Genomic DNA, 13,841 nt, shown 5'->3' with positions numbered 1-13,841 from the left:
GGAACATTTCCAGTAAATTTCCAGAAACTTTCCATGGGAAGTTAAGCTTGGGAATTTTGGAAATATTCCAGATTGGAAACTTTCCACAGGAATCATTGGGAATTCATGGGAATTAACTGGAATTTGGGGATAATTTCAACAAACTATCATATCCAAACAAGTATCAAGTAAATATCAAGATTTTGTTCTGTCATGAGTAGACATCCATGCATAATAAAACAATTAAAAACACAGCATTTCAACAGATTTACTTCAGAGTAGAACTTTAAAACTTTATTTCTTGTACTGGACAATCAATTCTTTTATTGAACAACAAAAACATAAATGTTGAGTGAAGTACTCTCACCACCTGGCCACCAGTTTTTCCACGCTCACATTTGTGAGCCTGTTGCAAACTACAAAGTCCCTTCCACCAGGTGGATGCAGCCATGTGCTAGCATGACTGCCAGATTCCTTCCCCTTCCCAAAGGCCTTGCTTGGTTTAATACTTTGCCAAACTGCCCAGAACTTTACCTGAATAGCATAGATATTCAAGTGTGCTTGCTATAAATCTGGTTGTTTTAGCCAAGATTATGCAACAATATATCTTCCTCAGCTATATTTAAGTTCTCTGTTAAGTGAATAAACCTTAAATTTAGTACATTTGTGGTTAATTCCCAAATATTCCCATTAATTCCAAAATATTCCCGTTAATTTCCATATATTGCCGTTAATTCCCATGGAAAGTTTCCAGCTTTGAAAATTCCCAGAATTTTGCAGCCCTTGTGGGAACACATGCTAATATGTAGAAAAAAACAAAACAAAAAAAACCTTTCTTCCTTCTACCTTAGATAATCCTTCATACACCACCCAGCCCATCCACAGCTCCGTTACCCCCTCACACATTTACACACACTCATCTTTGTTTACTCTGAATGCGGTCCATGTCTTGGAATCGAGATCACTCCGTCTTCACAGCCCTCTAAACTCCCTATTAAATTTGACCCTCATTACCCACTAACTTATTCAACACAGCAGTGCTAAATTCCTCATGAAGAGGCCCGTTCTCTCTCTCACTCTCTCTCTCTCTCTCTCTCTTGCTAACATTTTATAATTTTAGAAAGAACATGTTGCACTAGATGAGCACTGAACCTCTGTAATGGTTGATAATCATTTCTGCTTCACTTGGGATTTTATGAGTCTTGCTGCTTTAAAAGCATACATTTTACATTTGCATGTCTTTCTGCAGTGTGTTGACTTAGGCAGTAATGGATTCTTGTGGAGAAGCTTCTACCCAGGAGATTGCTTTCCTCAGAAATCCCACATAATCAGTTCCAAGTCCTTTTTTTTTTTTTAATAATTCTCTTCTTTTTGTGCTCAAAATGTAATCTGGAATTTATTTAAATGTTTGTCTTTAGGGGACTGTCACAGAAAAAGAAAGATATTTGTTTAACTTTAAAAGGTACGATGATGGTTGAAAAGGTCATTCTAAAAATATGGACTTTAATCGTTTTGCTTTAAGAACCTTCACTCCTCTGCAAAGACTTTCCTGAAACCTGTCTCCAGGGATTTATTCCCATTCTGACACAAGAGCATTAGTGAGGTTTGACTTGGAAGTTGGATGACATGACATGGCTCCCGACGGCATTAGTATGGGTTTGTTTGCTCGGACCCTGTCGTGGCGAAACAGGACAGACTCTCATATATTCTACTATTGAAGCACTTTACAACAGCATTACAGAAATGTATGAAATGTTTTTTTTTTTTTAAATACACCCTCATCTGTGAGCTTCATCTAATTTCCACATATGTGTTTCTTTACAAGTCAACCAGAAGTCCATTCATTCTTACAGAATCAGTTATTCAGATTTGTGTGGCATGAAAGTTACATAAACAAAATGGTGAAAAGGCTAACAAACTGCTAGCTCAACAGTTATTAGTATGTTATCTACACATTCAAGCGAAAACTTCATATTTAGTCAACACTGGTATTGATGTAGGAAACGGTGTAGAATATATTGTGCATGTATAGTTTGTGCATCCTTTAACAGTTCTCATACCAGACAGAATTACAAGGTTAATACTGTCAGGTGGTTAGCATGGAAGTAGAGGAGGCAATTAAATTAGCTTAGCATACAGGCTATAACAACAGGTGGTCGTTCACATTATCATTTCAAGGTGACCTTCACAGTTAAGTGTGAATGTAAGTAACCCTGCAGTGACACGCATGCGCAGAGGAAAACACGACGTCACGCAGTGTGAGTTTACAGAAGTAAAAACGGATGCTTAAGTGTTTGTGTGTCCTGGAAATACTTGCATAGTCGAGAACCAAAAAAATTCTGCCCAAATGATGAATCAAAATGATTCGATATTTCATTTCTGCTCCTTCCGTCGGAGCAGAGTTTGTCTCATTTCTGTGAAATCAAAATCGGATGAAACCTAAGGTTCAGACTGAGACCGCTTCCACACAGATTGGATATTATCCCGTTTAGGATCACATATGAATGCGGCCGAGGTCAGATAAAAAAAGAAAGAAAAAATCTGACTTGTGCCATTCAGACTGTCATTAAAAAATCTAATATGAGTCATATATGGTCAAAATAAATAAATAAAAATGGAATTGAGCTGCAATGTGAATGTAGTGAACAGTAAAAAGAAAAATTGTGGTTGGTAAATATTACATGTTAACATGTTCTAAATGGCCTTCATGTTCAAATATGAATCTATATTTTTTAATCTATAATTTGTTATTTACCTCTGGGATAAATCATTTTTTTAAATTAAATTTTCATTTCATTTCTATAATTTGCATAATATGGGCTCTATAATATATTAAAATATTACTGTAGTTTATTCTTTTTAAATATATGCACTTTCTTTGTGGATCTCGCTTTATACTGTGAAGCTTTTGCTGAGAGTGTCGTGCTGTGTGTTTGAGTAGATTTTAAAAAAAAAATAAATCTAGCCTTTTTTTAATCCCCTAATGTTAATTGATTGGTGGACTTCTTTTTCCACACACTTCTAGTCAACTCTGATTAATCACCATTACCAATATTGTGTAAAACAAGCGGCACAAGTACAAAATCTCTTTATTGTTCTGCCTGTTCATGCACATTGAATTTAACACTGCTATGTTTATGAAAAATACTAAAATAGCCTCTTGCTCTTTCTCTGTTGCATGAGCTTCCATCTTTGTCAACGCCTGCTTTTACTTGCTTTTACTGCTTTTATATATATGTGTGTATATGACATATTTCAAGTCTCTAAATTACTGAAATTGATACTTTTTGCTGATGATACTAATATATTTTATTCTGGAAATTATTACAGTGACGTAATTAATTTTATTAATAATGAACTGAATCAATTGAAACTATGGATAGATAGTAATAAATTATTGCTGAATATAGAGAAAACCGAGTTAATAATAGTTGGTAATTATAAAAAGGAATATAATAAATATATAAAAATTGATAATGTAATAATTGGAACTGTAAAGAAAATCAAAGTTCTGGGTTTGATACTAGATGATAAACTCAGTTGAAAGCCCCACATCAGACACATTAAAAACAAAGTAGCAAAAACATCATAATCATAAAAAAATAAAGCAGCTTTTAGATTACAATTCACTTCATATTTTGTATTGCTCATTAGTTCTTCCATATTTCATCTACTGTCTCGTGATCTGGGGAAATAATTATAAAAATGTTTTTTTTTACTCATTGTCAGTTTTGCAAAAAACAGCCGTCTGTTTAAAACACAAAGTTTGGTTTCTTAATGACACAAATTCTTTGTTTTTACAATCAAAGTTCCTTGAACTTCAGGACCTTGTTTATTATCATACAGCTCATACATAAAGTTAGTAAGCATTTACTACCACTCAGCATCCAAAATCTGGGAGTCATTTATCTTGTCTTTTAGATCTCTCTCTCAAACTTTGTTCTTAAACCGTTTCAGTTAAAGAGACAGGAACTAGAAGGAATACTTTTAATTCTATGAAAAGAAGAGTGGCATCATCTGTTTGTGCTGTGTGTTGCGTGCTTGGGTGTGTGTGTGTGTGTGTGTGAATGTGTGTGATTTCAAATGTAAAGTAGATAGCATTTGCATTATTCTACTCTTAGATTTTTAATATATGTTTTTACACTGTAAAGCACTTTGTATTGCATGACAATGTATGAAAAGGGCTATACAAATAAAGTTTGAATTGAATTGAATTGAATTTACGTGGGAATGCAATATTCAAAATGCACAAGGAAGCGTTTTTGTGTGTCTTATGTGGGGTTAAACTGTGGAATGAGCTGACGGACAAACACAGGCAATGTCCAAATATACACTTATCTAAAAGTATAAGAATGAGGGGCAGTGATTTGTAGTGGTCAAATTATTATTATTGTTATATTGTTATGACTATTATGACTATTATTATTACAATTACTATTATTATTATTATTACTATTATTATTATTATTATTATTATTATTATTATTATTACATGTATTATAATTATTGAGTGAGTACTGAGTGATATTGAATACATACGTATAGTATTGTTCTTATTACTGTTGATGACATTATTATTGTAATTATTATTAATATTGCTCCATTGATATTTTTATATTATATAAGTATAATATGATGAGGCAGTTAATGGTGTGTGGCGAAGGAGGTGGGATTGAATAAGAGCTGGATTCTTCTCACTCCATCTGGACAAAGACTTTTTTTAAACTTTTCTTCTTATGTATATATTCCTTTTGTTTACCTGTTTTCGTAACTGGTCTTTTGTTCAAATAAACTTTCAGTCAATCAATCAATTAAACTTTGAACCAGGAACCTTTTTGCTTTGAGGAGACGGTGCTGTCCACGAGGTACATGATTATAAATATATATTTCAGCTATGGGGCTGTTTCAGGCCAGCTTTCTAAGTCTGTAGTCCTGACTTGACCTAATTTGATAGGAAGCAGGGAAACGTATGGATGGCGGAGGGAGGGAGTGGGTGAGCTCAAGCTTACATAACAGGCTTGTAACGTATACAGATCCCATATTAGATGTACATGGCTGTCCTTACATGAATTCTGTGGTGAGTACTGATGACACAAGAGAAATAGACACTGAGGATTTGTTAGGTGTAGATAAAAGGGGAAAAACAGCTACTGTTGGAGCTAATCCAACAGATTTTTTTCAGAGAATGTGTGCAGAGGGGGATGCAGAGCAGGCGGTTTTGTCTCCCTTGGGTTTCAGTAGTTGGATTTGAATTCTTCTGCTTCGCTGTCCACATAATCCAAACATGTGCACAAAGTTCTTTCTGGCTGTTTTTGCAGCACACAGTGTGCAGACAAGAGTTCAGAATCCAGAGACATGCTGCTGGCTGACATTCACAAACCATGCACAGCATGCCATATGTTCTTTATATACAGCTGTTTATATGCCTGGATCAAATCACACAAAAGAGTCCGGCAAAGCAGGCTAGAAGACTGAGGTTGTCAGCAAACGGTATTTGAGATCTGAGCTTATACTGCAATTGACATCACAGCTGACTGCAATGTTCTTCTGCTGCTGAGTGGAAAATTCCTGCTATGATGGAGCAGGGAGCATGAACAGTGTGTATGACACATATACCAGAGGGAGGGAAAGAGGAAAGGAGGAAGCCAATCTGAGTGGGCTGGGCTTTAATCCAAACAACTAGTAAAGGATTGGTTGGTGGAAAAACTGCCTTTGTGAGATCACAGCCATCACAACAGATCCCACCCACATAACAGACCTCAGTGGGACAAGTCGCCCCCAAATCTATTAAAAAAGTGGAACTTTTAAGTCATTTACATTTATGTGCAACACATTAATCATACAACTCTATTAATGAGTAGGAGTTGAGCTGGGGTATATAATATCCCTTTGGCACTTGCTTCCCAAGTCCAATAAGTTGACAAACATTTCAGATTTGGTGCTTATAAGACTGATCTTGAAATTGCAGAAAATGGTTTTATCTTTCTGGTTTTTATCCTAAAATATATATAAAAAAAGAAATAAAAAGTATTTAGTAAACAATGATAATTTCTCTTAGTTCCTCATCTTAATCCATTAAGGCCCGACCCATGAAAAATGGTAAGAAAAGTTCAATTTTTAAAATATGAGGTCTTTATTTGGCCCTTAAACAAAATGTAAGAAAAAAATTTTTTTTTTTTGGGGGGGGGGGGGGGATATCTACCATTTATTACCCTGTGATATATAATAAAAATATTATAATATGGTTTTCTGCTTCTGGGTATCTATTAGGGGACAGAAGACAAGTATCTGGTTGTGTTCAACAGGACTTTTAGCAAAGTTTATGCAATAAATTGAAGCAAAACGTCTCAGAAAATGTATGTGACAAATATGTCACATCGGGCTCTCATGGGTTAAAGTTGTAAATATACCAGACTCTCCAGGATTTAACAGCACTGCTCCGTGACTGGTGGACTCCAAAATGCAGAATTTTGCAACAGTTTTTGCTTTGCATTGTTTGTTTGTTTTTTCCTTGCAAAAGAACCTGAAATTTATATTTCACAATAATATTAATTCATTAAAATGTCCTGTTCCAACATTATTTATTAAACTAAGCACAGTAGGCGTAGTAGTAGTGGTTAGGTGTGTGGGTTCTCTCCAGGATCTCAGGCTTCCTCTCACCATCCAAAGACATGCATGTTAGGTTAAGTGGTCACTCTAAATTCTCCCTAGGAGTGAATGTGTGTGTGAATGGTTGTTTGTCTCTTTCTGTGTTGGCCCTGTGATGGACTGGTGACCTGGTCCAGGGTGTACCCTGCCTCTCACCTATTAAAATGGTGGGATAGGCTCCCACTTACCCGCGACCCGTAATGGACTAAGTGATCAAGATAATGAATGAATATTTATTTGTTATTGTGGAAACATAAACATTAACAGAAGACAAAGTGTGAAAAATTCCACAGACAGACAATAGGACACAAATATGGCAAAAAACAAACAAGCTACAAAATTATTCATAGCTATTATTTAAGAGAGGGAAGAGACAGAGAGAAAAAAGAGCAGAGTTGGAGGAGGAGAGTATCTCACCTTTTGACAAAATGCTGTCGAGGCTGCTATTTATTGCTCAAACAGCAAGCAAAAGAAAATTCACTTTTATGGTAGAAAAATGTTTGTTAATTCTGTTTGTTTTTCACCACAATGTGGTGCAAAACTGTTTTATTTCTTAGAATAGAATAGAATAGAGTTTAATGTCATCCACCAGTTCTCTCCACAATCCCCCTCCCTGCTTTATTGCAGCTTTTCTCTCCAGTTAAAAGTGCAGTACAATCATGTTATGATTGTAGTAGAAATAGTGGTGGAAAGAGTGCTCATCAAAAGCATGAGCAGAGCTGAGGAACGTAGACTAATGAAGAAGAAAATTGTTAGTATAGTATTGATGTCCTGCCTGCAGTCCTGACCTGTTTTTGTAAAATTCTGAGATATTTTTCATTGGAGTAACGAGGAGGATAGTCTGTCATTTAAATGTAGAAAATTCTTTAGTGGTTTGACTTTATTTTTACATGGTTACATGTGGCCAAAATGAAAGCGAGAGAAAAAAGGAGAAAATATTCATAATTTTACTCACAGTGTTAACAAAAGCAATCTCTATTTTGATTTGTTGTGAAAATTCTTTCTGTAAAGTATCTGCTGAGTAATCGTTGCACTCACTTCTCCTTTGTAAAAGATTATTGAGAGAGGTTCAGTATAACTCCAACTTTACATTCCCTGGCAAGAAACTCAAAGCCTGCCAATAATTAATTAACACTTAATGCTTCACCCAAGTTACAATAGGTGGAAAATTTAATTTAAATATAAATCTTTATCACCCTGAACCTTTCATTTTATTTAATTGTATTCCTTTAACTCAAACAGTGCATTCATGTTGTATATTTAGACTGAATGTGTGTGAATGCCGGTGGAAGTTGTTGATTTGAACAGTTGCCAACGACATGCTCTTTATTGTTTCACCAGCAGATGGTGATGCTCTGTTAAACTGGACATGTCACCACCAAGTGACCCTGTATGACCTGGCCCTTCACTGCAGACCTTTACCCTACATTATCATTAGTATTTTCTCTTGTTGCAGGTCAGGCTCCAACCTGGATCTATATTTAGAGGATAAAGCCATTAGTGAAACTTTAAATACTGAAAATAGCTACAAATGAAAATTACATATAACTCCATATAGACTTCCTTAAATTTTCCCATCTCATAGTAAAACATCATCTCCTGAGCTCTTAATATGTTTTTAGGACATACATGGGAAGTTTCAGCTCTTTCTGTGATGTGCAGTCACAGCCCTGCAACTTCCAATCTCTCACTGAGAAACCCCACAGCTCACCAGAGGACATCTGAGTTGATCTGTCAGTAAGAGGCAGGATTTACCATGACGTGACAATGAACTGAGCAGTGATGCTGCAGTCTATCTTCCTACTCTGACACTGAATTGACCAGACAAATTTAGATTAATCCTTATCCAGCTGTTATTTTAGCCCACCTTGTTCTTACAGCCACTTCATTAGTAAACAAAATTGTTCTTAAATAATAAAAATTTTAGGTTAAGTTTTTACTGATCATTAAAGTCTGCACCTGATGATTTCTATGGATTTAATTTTAAGAATTAGTTTATAGTTTTTAATACAATTTTATTGTTTTTTTTTATATATATTATTGTTTACTTCCTGTGGAATTTATTTATTTTGTTTTGAATATAAAGCAATCATCCATGTGGCTTACTGGGGATTCCTGCCAGTTTATATTGTGTGGTTGTTGTCTGTTGTACTGGGATTGCAGCTCTGCTACATTGTCCACAACAAATTTCCCTTCAGGGACAATAAAGTTTATTCTGTTTCTGATTTTTCCAAAGGAAAGCAAGCACACACCACTGAAAACAAAGCTGCCCTTAATCTAAGCAGGATTAAGTGCTTATCTTGGATCATGGTACATGAGTATGGAGTCCCATTTTAATTAAACAAATGAAAACAAAATGATAAGAAATTAATAAATATGGTCATCAAGTCATAATTGAATTAGTTCATAGCAAATGTGTAGACAACTAATTTTCAAAGTAGATATTTAATTTGTTTCAGGAGTTTTATTATTGATAGAATGGACATGATTATCTGACTGTAACAGTCAAATTAAACAAATCCACCAGAGGCAGAGTGGGTCAGACAGCAGAGCTGATCCAAACCCACCACCAACCCTGATACAGCACCAGATATTACAGCTGGCTGGTGCTGCTCTGTCCGACTCAAAGACCCAAAGAAATTTAATCTGAATATACTAAAATATGCCGTGGATTAGGAAATAAAATGTATATAGATCAGATAAATGTTTAACTGAAATATAAAAAGTCCAATAAAATGAAAATCTGTGGCCTTTGGAAGTAAATGAAATAAAAATAAATCGAAATAAAAAGATATGGCTGGAGAGAAAAAAAAAACTATAAAAGTGGTAAAACATAACAGAAAGTTCCTGAACTAATAATTCTGGCATAGAAAAAACAATTTCCCTGAAATAATAACTTCACCAAAGGAAATAAGATACTCCTTAAAAAAAAAAAAGACCATATAAAATAGAATTTTCCAAAATAATAACATGGTCATGAAATGTAGGACATGTAAACTTAGCACAAAAAGTAAGGACATTTGATCATTTATTTGTTGTAATGATGTTTCTATACAATCAGTTTAATATGTTGGAAAGCCCATTTATTCCCTTTTTAAATGGTTCCACATTTGTAAGGTGAAATAAGAAATGTGGCAAAAGAGATGATTATGGATTTTAGGGTGAACAGGAGAAAACAAAGCACTGTTGATATCTTGGTAGGGGAGGATCTGATAGCAAAAAAATGGCCCAAATATGGTCCATATGTGCAGTTACATTTGGCCCATAATTGGCCTTGACTCACAACACTGACTCCAGCACTTCATATTTAGACCACTTCTGGCCCACACAATAACTTCAAATGTCACAACTGAGCTTTAAGTGCCAAAAGCAGCCCAGATTGGTCCCAAACATCTAACCGGCTAGACTGGAAATAATACATCTACAAGAAAGGACAGACCTCATGATATTTCTTGAGGAAGCTGAGATCCTTTAATATCTGCACTAAGATGTGACATGACAGCATTATCAGAGCCAGAGACTTAAAGAAACGGAACAAAGCTGCTTCTGTATGCTGGAGACTGATCTGGAGCTAATTGTAAAGAGAAATGCTTCTGCACAAGCTGAATCTAACGGACAATTCTTCACATCCTTCAAACAACAGTGTGTTCAGTCAGAGGCTTCTTCATGTTCACTGCAAACAGGAAGGCACAGGAGGTCATTCGAGACAGCAGCCATCACCCTCTGGAACAATATGGGTTGATGATTGACAGGTCAGCATTTTTACAACAAGATTATTTCTCCTTTGGGAGATTGAGCAAATATTTATCATTTCATTTAGTTGAATTTAAAAATGTATTTGTGGAATGAGCAGCAGAGTTGAATAAGTGGGCGGCACTCATGACCAAGAACTTGCCAAATCTTCTCTGCTGATACCAAACAGCTCATTCATTCTTGAGATTCTGCTACCCCAGGTGCTGTCAATCAGGTGCTTGAGGTGTAGGATCAAAGTGTGGAGAGAACAGCGGTGATAGGCAAACACCTTTTAGTGGAGACAGTGTGATGTTGTAGGGTGACATCTCCCTCATTGCAAAAAATAAGGTTTGTTATCACTGGAAGCAATCTCAGAGCAGAGATATGAGGATGAGATTCTGCAACCAGTGGGAATCCTAAATCTCTCCAGTCTGGAACCGTCTATCCTCAAACATGACAGAGCGGTCTTTGTCAGAGATTACCTCCAGAATTTGTGAGTGCAGAGGATGGACTGACCGGCCTGCAGTCCTGACCTCAACCCACTTGAAGACTTGTGGGATCAGGTTGGGCCAACACACCCGCAAATGCTGGCTAAAGAATGGGATGCCATCTCACAGCAGTGTGGAGGTCAAGGTCACATTTAAAAACAACCAATGTCAAATCAAAGGAGGAGGAGGTGCCAGGCTGTTGTGGTTGTGTATGATTCCACAGGCTATCAAGGCTCTTGTTTTTTTTAAAAAAAAAAACTTGTTAAAATTGTTAAAATGAAATAGTCAAATTGCCAATAACTCATTTCCTCAGACGTCAATCAATCCATAAATGACACCATCTTAAGGGATTAACTTAGGTTTGGGAGCAGGGCCACGCCTCAATCACACCTTTAATCACCTAGTAAACCATCTTATACTCGGTTCACTCCCTCAGCTATGTTTGTCTTGTTCTCTTGACCCCACCCTTACCCTCGCTTCATCTCATCCATCATCAATTCAGCCTCATCCACCTTCCCCAACCCTCACCCCCCTCTTTTATCCATTTGTTCCTGCATTTACCCTTCTATTTCAAGTACCATCTGGGAGGGTCCTGTAGGCCAGGGTCACAGAAAATTGAGATTGCACCCGCATCCTGAGTCTCCTCTACCGGGTACAATGACACCCCAGATGTCCCACCTCAACCTCATCTACCACGTCCTGCTTTACTCTTTATTATAATAACTGGCCAAACACGAATTTCCTTGCTGAGTAAGTACAAAAAAATATTAACCTACAGTTTAGCAGCACATCCAATATTTATATTACTAAATTTATTCACATAGAAAATTGGGTTTTATTAGTGTTGACTCCAGCATCAAAGCTCCACAGCAGTGAAGTTTATACGAGTTGATGGACAGATTTATATTAAATTTCACCTACCATGATTAGCAGTTTTTTTACACTTGTGATTGTGAAATCATATTATTATCTATTCATCTTCTTGCTGAGTGGATCAGTCAAAAACCCGTAACAAAGAAAGAGTGAGGCGATGACGGGGGAGGTTTATGTTGGTTTCATTTATTAGTCCATTCATGAAAACCTTCCAGCTCTCATGACTCAGCTGGTTGGAAAATAAAGAACCAAAGACAAACCAAATAAGCCTCTGAGATGTATAGTTAGTCACATATTTATTACATAAATATATCTTAAAATAGACCAGCAACAATTACCATAAAAATATCTTCCCTTTGAAACTCTGACCATAAACAAAGAATTGAAAATCACACACTGACATTTAAAAACACACTGATTGTCTGGACCTGTCTTAAGCAGCCCACCATATACACCTGACATCACACCACCCAGTGGACTCGGGTTTGGGAGAGGAGGAGGCTGAAAAAAGGGGGAGGCAAGAAAAAGGAGTGATGGTTACTTGGGAGCAGCTGGGAATTGGGTAATTGCAGAGAGGACAGGTCCAGCTGGGGAGAGGTTTGGTGTGATGACGGTGTGGTTGGTGTGAGAAATCACAGTGGATATTCGGAGGTTTTCCTGCACATGTAGTGTGTTTAAGAGATACGATGGAGTGTATCTGTTAAGCTTTGGGTGTTACCTAAAGCTGGACTACATGTACTTGCATGTTTGTTTTTGTGTTGCACGTCAGCTACAGTGACATCAATTGAGAGGTAAATAAAGAGGAACTCCTGGGCTGAATAATACTTTTATATGTTGCATTGTTTGGTACCACTTGCACCAAATACTAGAAGGCTGAGGATTGATTTCCACAGGATCTTGTCCCATATAGTATGTCACACATAAGTAAATTGAACAAATCTTGTGTACAATTTCTGAAACTGTCTGTCTAATTCTGAAAATAAATGGTTATCTGACTCTTCAAGACAGGTAAATGAAGGACAAACTTCTACTCTTACTGAATCTCTGCATAGTGTCCTATTTTTAACTCAGTATTTATTTCCTTTGGCTTCTCAATAACTTCCTGGCATGCAACAGTCCAGTCATTGCCCAGGACAGTGGTGCACATAAACATGTTGGCCATTCAACACCCAAAGAGTCCATTGCATGAATGGAAAACATATAAATCCTCAATGATCAGTAATCTTATTAGCATCTTAAAAAAAAGCAACTAAAATGTACCATTAGAGCCACAGCTCACTTTTTTTCTTTAATGTCTGCAAGTGTTGAATTGTGTAAAAATCTGTGCTCACCTTTAATTATGGCTTTTGTGTATATAAACCAAATTTTGCTAATATTTTCCCTTGTATTTTGCAGACTGTTTTTCACCTAACCGCAAAAAACACAAAGTTTCTTTTAAAAAGTTTTATTTTCCCATGCCTGCTCTTATCTTGACCTGAAGGATGCATCCTATAGTTCTGTGTTTTCTTCCAATGTACTTGTTTTCATTGGAAAATATTTCCACTTGCATCTAAAAGATGTCTTCGACAGGCCACTTTTAATTAGACCTTGTCAACAACTCACAAGGAGGCACAATCATTGTCTATTCTGATCACTGATTACCACAAAGCAACACAGATTAAAGACAAGGCCTCCTGCAGTCATGGAAATAAGTGCAAGTAAAAAAGTCTGCTACTTTAATAATTTCAGAGGTTATATTTCAACATAAAGAAATGATATTTTGCTAATCTTGACTGTTTGGTTCTATTATTCCTGCAAACCAAACAGAGTGAAAATGAAAACCTCAAAACAAAAGTCAAATTAAAGTTATAGATAAAAGTTAAACAAACCAAAATGAGTAGCTCCTTGTCTGAAACCTGTAAGTTGGCAGGGTTGGACAGTTCAACTAAGCCCATATTGTTCAAAGTTGTTTATCATGTTGCTTTAGAAGCCCAATTACCCTAAACTCTGCACCCAAACCGACTGAATTGTACATGAGCAGCGTTGGAGATCTCAGGTATAAAACGCTGAAACAGAATGTGAAACCAAACTTAGAGCCCTTCAACCAGAGCCATGTTGACTCCGGTCTTAAAAACGTTCATT

The sequence above is a fragment of the Melanotaenia boesemani genome, chromosome 21 (assembly GCF_017639745.1).
Source record: "Melanotaenia boesemani isolate fMelBoe1 chromosome 21, fMelBoe1.pri, whole genome shotgun sequence".
Lineage (NCBI taxonomy): Eukaryota > Metazoa > Chordata > Actinopteri > Atheriniformes > Melanotaeniidae > Melanotaenia > Melanotaenia boesemani.
The sequence above is the reverse complement of the archived record's forward strand: the minus strand, read 5'-3'. Positions refer to the sequence as shown.